The sequence below is a fragment of the Solanum stenotomum genome, unplaced genomic scaffold (assembly GCF_019186545.1).
Source record: "Solanum stenotomum isolate F172 unplaced genomic scaffold, ASM1918654v1 scaffold11325, whole genome shotgun sequence".
Taxonomy (NCBI): domain Eukaryota; kingdom Viridiplantae; phylum Streptophyta; class Magnoliopsida; order Solanales; family Solanaceae; genus Solanum; species Solanum stenotomum.
In genome coordinates, this window is record NW_026021512.1 from 1 (window position 1) to 9,015 (window position 9,015).

The 9,015-nt window shown below is 31.8% G+C and overlaps 2 pseudogenes; both read left to right on the forward strand.

Moving 5' to 3' along the window:
• The first annotated feature begins 726 nt into the window (after window positions 1-726).
• LOC125849892 (U5 spliceosomal RNA) lies at window positions 727-837 on the forward strand (annotated as a pseudogene).
• A 4,615-nt stretch (window positions 838-5,452) lies between these two features.
• LOC125849889 (disease resistance protein RPP2A-like) overlaps window positions 5,453-9,015 on the forward strand; it is a 10,325-nt pseudogene continuing 6,762 nt past the window's right edge.

Below are 9,015 nucleotides of genomic sequence, written 5' to 3' on the forward strand. Positions count from 1 at the left end.
TAGTGTTGTACATTTTGCAGGACGAGGATCTAGAGAGACACTACCCTTTAGAAGAGGTGATGGATGGATGGAATTAAAAATGGGCGACTTTTTCAATGATGCAGGAGAAGACGGAGATGTTGATGCTCGATTAATGGAGACTCAACGTCTCGAAGCAAAAGGTGGCCTCATTGTTCAAGGAGTGGAGTTTCGTCCCGAATGAAGAAGAGAAGAATCCTTCTCTTACTATGCCTTATTGTTTTGGTCTTATTTGGATTGATTCAAATACTTTTATATATGGCCCTTCTAGATGAACGTATTAATCGAGAGAATTGAATTTGATTAAACAATGTGCCGTTGGTAGTAAAGTCGATTTTTTAAAATATTTTAATATGAATTCTATAAAATTTAATTTTGTTCAAAGATCGAGCTTATTTGCATCGACATTTAGTTGTTTAAAAAAAATATCATGTACAATAACAAAGTGAGTTGATGCATACACCAATTGTCTATAGTATCAATTTCTGCACTCAGTTTCAATAAACTCTTTTCCTCCCTCACTATTCCGAAAGGCAAAAGACTTGTCCAATCTATTGTCATATGATTAGGAGGTAAGAGGTTTGAGATGCAGAAACATCCTCTCACAGAAATGCAAGATAAAATTGCATATAGTACATTATTATGATCAGCCCTTCCCTAGACCCCTCGCATAACGAGAGCTTAGTGCACCGTCATACCCTTTTAAAATTTTATTTCTATTGTGCAACTATTCTTTTGCCTTTTACTAAAGAATATTGTGATCTCCCTGCAATCAATGACATACGCCAATTTTTGGAGGGGTTCTCTTCATTGAGTGCCCCCAACAATTCTAGTTTCAATTTTTTTGGTGTAATATTATACAACAAAGAACGGATTTAAGATATGTATATAATTAGTGTATTTTATGAATATTCAAAAATTGTCTCAAAAAGATTTTGTTAAATATTTGGTTAATTAGTTTAGTTTAAGTTATGGTGTATGTTTTGAGTTAATTAATTTATAATTAAGTTAATTATTTTATTTTGTTAAGATGAAGAAGCTTGTTAATTAATTAATGTTAATTCATCATATCTAAGCATATCTACCTCTATGGTCTACTGTCACATATGTCAAGAAATGATGAATTAATGCATAGATATTGTCATTTATTAATATTGTCCGCAGATTGTTTATTAATAACTTTGATAGTCATAAAACTCTTACTCATACTTTCTTTATTTCCGTTTGTTTTGCCACATGTGACATTTATTCGAGTCCATTTTGGACTCCATCCCTGCTTTTTGTTAAGTTGAAATCCATTATCGAGTCAACTTCATCATTCCAAGAACCGGAAACCGATTTACAAGGCAACGGAAGCAAAATACAGGTCTTCGGAGCGAAAACGTAGGCTGTATACATGATATACAACAGATTATACACAGTATATATACTGATATACAATGTGATACAGCCCCATATACAACAAAAATAGGTCAGAAGCCCACCTAAAATTCCAGCAATGTATTTTGTCGTAATTAGGCCAAAAGCCCATCTACTTTGGCAATTATTTTAGGGAAAATTGTATAAAATAGCAAACTATTAATTCAAAGTAAATGTTATAGCCATAGTTTATTTTAATTGTAATTCGCAGCAATCATCCCCTTTTTTTGCCATCTGATTCGATATACAACTAGCCATTTTCGGTATACAATTAGCCATTTTATACATTTCGATATAAAATGTGTTTGTGTTTGTATAAAGCGAGAGAAAAGTGTATATACAAATACAAATACAAATACATATATTTTCGTCTTATACACTTATCATTATACAAATTAAAATTTTATTATACAAATTACAATATATAAATGAATTTATACAAAACTGAACAATTTAAAACTGAACAATTTGTATAAAATTGAATGTTTGTAGTGAATTATACAAATCAAACTTGGGCCCAATACTTCCTCCTCTTTATATTTTAATGAGCAACTTTCACATATAACAAACACAAAAATCATATTTGTATGTTATAGCTATATAGTTTGCATAATTGCGCTCCATAGCAAACATAAATATGTATATTTCGCTATACTCAGTTGTATAATCTGTTTCTGTTTCGGTATACATATACAAAAGATCAATTGTATAATCTGTGTTTGTATAAAGCGAGAAAGAGAGAAAAACAAAAGAAAACTAGGCAGGTGAATATCGTATTTATATAATCATAAGTGTATAGGACAAAAATATAAGTATTTGTATTTGTATATACAATTTTCTCTCGCTTTATACAAACACAAACGCAATGTATACATTTGTGTTTGCATAAAGTGAGAGTGGCAAGCGAGCTCTGGGAGAGGGGAACAAAATATATGTATATATACAATTTTCTCTCGCTTTATACAAACACAAACGCATTTTATACATTTGTGTTTGTATAAAAGCGAGAGAGGCGAGGGAGATTGCCAGCGAGAACGAGAGTGGCGAGCGAGATTCACCGAAATAGCAACAGTTTGCTATGGGGTACAATTAAATCAAACTATGTTTATAGCATTTAATTTGAAAATAGTTTGCTAATTTATACAATTTTCCCTATTTTAATTTGCTCATTTTGTTATTTGATTATTTGTTGACAAATCTTAAAGTTTCAACTTGATTCAAATTCCCCAAAAATTAGTCATTTTATTATTAGTTATTTCGGAAACCCCTTATTTGAAAATTTCAAGTTTTTCTTTACTTAGTCATATTTAAGTAAAAATGTGCTCCTTTCAAATTCAAGTTTGTTTATTTCTTTAAAGCAATTAATAGCATGTCTACTTTCTTTTTTTTAGCCAAATAATTTAAATTGTCGGATAACCGCGTGTTAGCGGGCAATTCAAGTGCTTTCAAACCTTCCTGAAATGTTAATGTGAACCCCGAACCCCCTTTGATATTTTCAAACGATTTTATATGTTTAAGTCTTTTGAAAATTATGAGTTTTCTTGATTTTTCTTTAAAAATTAAGTGTCGACTCTAATATAAAATTGGTTTTTCTTTAAAGGTAAGTTAAATCGAATTTTTATAAAATAAGTCTTATATTTCTCTTTTTAAATTCGTCAAACATCCATAAATAATATAATACAATATTAAAAATACTTATTAAAGTCAATAATCCAAATAGAGTTTGTTTAGAAGTAATTACTTAGTTGATTGTGACATAACCAAATTAATATATTATTATTATTATTATTATTATTATTATTATTATTTTTATTTTTTTTATTATTATTATTATTATTANGAGAAAAGTGTATATACAAATACAAATACATATATTTTCGTCTTATACACTTATCATTATACAAATAAAAATTTTATTATACAATTACAATGTATAAATGAATTTATACAAAACTGAACAATTTGTATAAAATTGAATGTTTGTAGTGAATTATACAAATCAAAAGCTCCATAGCAAACATAAAAATTGCTATGGACGCAATCATGCAAACTAAGCTATAACATATAAATATAATTTTTATGTTTGTTATATGTGAAAGTTTCTCATTATTTTATTAGTATTTAGGATAGGTACAAAGTGTTCGACTGAAAGCCCAAAGAAATCAGAATTAGGCCCAAGTACTTGCCCAGGCGGATAGAAAATCAGACTTGGGCCCAATACTTCTTCCTCTTTATATTTTAATGAGCAACTTTCACATATAGCAAATACAAAAATCATATTTGTATGTTATAGCTATAGTTTGCATAATTGCGATCCATAGCAAACATAAATATGTATATTTCGCTATACATCAGTTGTATAATCTGTTTCTGTTTCGGTATACATATACAAAAGATCAATTGTATAATCTGTGTTTGTATAAAGCGAGAAAGAGAGAAAAACAAAAGAAAACTAGGCAGGGGAATATCGTATTTATATAATATAATATGACGAAAATATAAGCATTTGTATATACAATTTTCTCTCGCTTTATACAAACACAAACGCAATGTATACATTTGTGTTTGCATAAAGTGAGAGTGGCAAGCGAGCTCTGGGAGAGGGGAACAAAAATATATGTATATATACAATTTTCTCTCGCTTTATACAAACACAAACGCATTTTATACATTTGTGTTTGTATAAAAGCGAGAGAGGCAAGGGAGATTGCCAGCGAGAACGAGAGTGGCGAGCAAGATTCACCGAAATAGCAACAGTTTGCTATGGGTACAATTAAATCAAACTATGTTTATAGCATTTAATTTGAAAATAGTTTGCTAATTTATACAATTTTCCCTATTTTAATTTGCTCATTTTGTTATTTGATTATTTGTTGACAAATCTTAAAGTTTCAACTTGATTCAAATTCCCCAAAAAATAGTCATTTTATTATTAGTTATTTCGGAAACCCCTTATTTGAAAATTTCAAGTTTTTCTTTACTTAGTCATATTTAAGTAAAAATGTGCTCCTTTCAAATTCAAGTTTGTTTATTTCTTTAAAGCAATTAATAGCATGTCTACTTTCTTTTTTTTAGCCAAATAATTTAAATTGTCGGATAACCGCGTGTTAGCGGGCAATTCAAGTGCTTTCAAACCTTCCTGAAATGTTAATGTGAACCCCGAACCCCCTTTGATATTTTCAAACGATTTTATATGTTTAAGTCTTTTGAAAATTATGAGTTTTCTTGATTTTTCTTTAAAAATTAAGTGTCGACTCTAATATAAAATTGGTTTTTCTTTAAAGGTAAGTTAAATCGAATTTTTATAAAATAAGTCTTATATTTCTCTTTTTAAATTCGTCAAACATCCATAAATAATATAATACAATATTAAAAATACTTATTAAAGTCAATAATCCAAATAGAGTTTGTTTAGAAGTAATTACTTAGTTGATTGTGACATAACCAAATTAATATATTATTATTATTATTATTATTATTATTATTATTATTTTTATTTTTTTTATTATTATTATTATTATTATTATTTTCTCTAGGCACTTTTTACAGAACGATCCTTGAAGTTGTTGGAAATTTCGAAGACTTGATGTTGCAAAGCTAATTATAACCCCGAGGAAATAGTCTTTTACGTAGCAGGGTTGTTTGGTAACTGATTAGGAGACTACAGGACATTAATAATATATGAATTAGTTAGGAGAGAATTAATGTATTATTTTATACAAAGTTTAGTTATCTTCATAAATCATATATTGATTATTAATTGCAAATTTGACCTAAAATCTAAAACACGCACAATGACACTTTGAGTTTCTTCACCTTTTTGGCGGCTATGTCAAAAGTCTTCTTACCTGTATTTAGTACGTACTCTTTCATTTCTCTCATTAATAAAAAAAAAGAAGGGTACAGTTTTTACGACTTCAATTAGGAACATGATAAGAAGTTCTCATAAAGACTATGAATAGCTAATAGTGAAAAAAGGTGAAGTCTTGTTCTTCATTAAGTTGAGAATTCAACAATGTCACACACTTCTTCTTATGAAATCCGCAAGTACGATGCTTTTTGAAGTTTTAGACGTGAAGATACACGCAGATCATTCGTGAGTCATCTCTATAACGCTTTAATTCAAGGAAGAATTGATGTTTCCAAAGACGATGAAGGTCTAGAAACCGGGAGATCAATTTTGATGAACTACCTAAAGCCATAGAAGAGTCTAAATTTGCTATAGTGATATTTTCTGAAAGCTATGCATTGTCAAAATGGTGTTTATACGAGTTTGCACACATTATAAAGTGTCGAAAGGAATTGAACCAAATCGTAATTCCTATTTTCTATAATGTGGATCCATCAGATGTGCACCATCAAACTCAAACTTTTGCTGAGTCTTTTTCCAAACATGAGGAAAAATTCAAAGACGATATCGAGAAGATTCAAAGATGGAGGGATGCATTTGCGGAGTCTGGGAAAATATCAGGGTATCATTTGCAAAATTACAAGTAAGATTACTTTTCTTTGTCTTATTAAATGTCAAGTCAAACGTGCCATATAAATTGAGTCGAAGAGAATATTTAATTGATTTCTAAAAGTTCGATTTAAATAATTGTTGTTTTCATTGTTACATTTAGGGATGAGACAGATTGCATTAAAAAGGTTGTTGACAGACTAATGTCAGTTTTATGTATTGAATCCGATGACGATGATGTTCGTGCCTTCATACGGAGCATGGAATCTCCAATTCTTATAGATAGAGGCAAAATGGTATTGTTTCTTTTACAATTTAAATCCTCTTAGTGAAATTCGATAGATGTCTATTTTATCACATATAAAATGTAGAGAGGTCGGTTCATTAATATAAGGGAAAAGGGACGAATTTACCCCAAACTTTAATAAATGGTACGTATATGCCCTCCGTTATACTTTGCGTCCACATAAGCCCCTGCCGTCCAATTATAGGTACACATATACCCCTCTCACTAGCGGACCCCTAATTTCTTACACATGTCTTAATCCTACTGAACTACCCATTTGACCCTTTTTTTTAACCCATAATCCAACTATCCGCCCCATAACCCAATACCCATCCAATTTCCTCTAAAAGGAATCCTTATTAAAACACCCAAATTAACACACCAATTAATAATTTAATACTTAAAACACATATAAATAAATCACAGTTAACAGATTTTCTTGTTTGACTCTCGAGTGATATTATTAGTAAATAAGAGGAGCTGCATATATAGTAAAATCAAGCAAGTCCATGCTCCAACTTTTCCATCTCTTCCATGAAAACAGGCATGGCTTCTTGTTGCAGACAGACCAAAACTTTGAAACCATCTTTCTCACCTTGAGTGGCAGAAGAATAAGGTAAGAAAAAACAAGGTTCAACACTTTCAACCAAGTGTCTAGACAGAGGAAAGACAGTCACAGGGCCACCCCATCCAAAATCAACCGTCTAGTGGCCTACATGCCGCCAATCTGTAAATGCACTCACTATATTCCCTGATGTGATCCCTTCATCATAATGCAGCTCCTCGAAATCAATGAACGAACGAACATACTCATCTGTGATGATGTCATTGCTCTTCTTTATCACATCTGTTGCTTTCCAGATAGGTTCATTGATGAGGTCCTTTGTGAGGAGCTGAACGTATATTGGCACACACCCATTGCCCCAGTAACCTGCTGGCAATGGTGGCTTCACTCTTCTTCTGATATTGGTTAGATAGGCATACTTCATTGTCTCATCATCTGAGATTTTAGAAGTGTGGTGGGTTAATTTTGGTGTGTTAATTTGGGTGTTTTAATTAGGATTCCTTTTAGAGGAAATTGGGTGGGTATTGGGTTATGGGGTGGATAGTTTGGTTATGGGTTAAAAAAAGGGATCAAACGGGTAGTTCAATCGGATTAAGACACATGTAAGAAATTAGGAGTCCGTTAGTGAGAGGGGTATATATGTACCTATAATTGGACGACAGGGGCTTATGTGGATGCAAAGTATAACGGAGGGCATATACGTACCATTTATTAAAGTTCGGGGGTAAATCCGTCCCTTTTCCCTTAATATAACTACCTAGTTTCAAAATAGTGTGTCAGTTGACCCTTGAAAATATTGTTTCAATTATCAATACAAAATCCTATTTAGTAATCAATAGTCTTTATGTACCAAAATATTACATATGCATGTTTGTTATAAATGATTGATCATTCACGCTTGATATATATATATATATATATATATATATATATATATATCCACAACTAAAATTACATATTCAATTATAGTTCTTTTATTGTGTTATTTAATTTTGCGTGAATATTAAAATTTAGAATATGCAACTAATTCTCAATAAAAATGATCATTAATATCTGTGTATACCGTGTCACATGTATGGGTGAAATTAGTGGCGGACCCAGAAATTTTACCAAGTGGGTTCAACATATAAAAAAAAATGAAGCAATATTAAATGTTGCAGGTGGGAATCGTACCCGCGATGCATCAGTCAAATTGTAACCACTTTGTCTCTGGGCTACATGTTACTACTGATTTACGTGGGGTTAAATTAATTATATAGTGTGTTTTGTTTCAAAAAACAGATTGAATATATATGTATATACAATGTATTTTTTTGACGAAGTGAATTCATATGAACTCACTTGCAACAAGGTAGGTCCACCCCTGGGTGAAACTGTGGAAGTCATGTCAAGTGGGCAGGGTCAATCCATGACCGGTCCAACCTCATTCATAAGGGTTGTTGGGTGGTATGGGGCCAGGGCCAGGCCACTCAACATGTAGTTAATTATTGGCCAAATCCATTGGTGCCCCCTTAAAGTTGGCACCAAGTTTCATATAGATACCTCAACTGTGCAATGTTCATTTTAGACACCTCATGTAGGATCCCGATATATTCTTTTGACACTTTTTTTTACAATAAGAAAAAAGCTAAAGGTGAGTGTAATATAGTCGTAGATGACGTGGCAAACAACTAATTAAATGATTACATGTCACACCCCAAATTCGGATGTGATGGCACGTGTCCATTTCCCACCGGACACGTCAGCCTAACCCAACCACAACGATAGAAAAGTAGAAATATAAGAATAAAAGATAATAAATAAGCGGAAGACTTTAATTAAGACTCAACACTACCCAGAATTTGGTTGTCACATGTACAAACCTCTAAATACAGAATTTGAATAAAAATATACAAGTCTCAGAGTATAGTTCTCGAATAGAACAAAACTGAAAGTAAAGATAACTCAAGGGCACGTCTGGAATGAACCGCTACCTCTCGAGTATGTTCCGAAGCTCAATCTGCTAAAGAAAATACTAAGTCGAATCTGAGAGAGAGCTGTCAACCTACACAATTGTGTAGAAGCAAGGGTGAGTACCGAAAACCACAGGTACTCGCAAGTAACTCTAAACTAAGCAAAACTAGCAGCTACAAACAACTTCTTTCAATCCCAACCGAACCACCGAAACTTCAATCTAGCAGCAAACCAACCAACCTATACTAAACAGATCATATTCAACAGCCAGAACCAACAGTATATCCTCATCAACCTCAGATCAACAAATAAGAG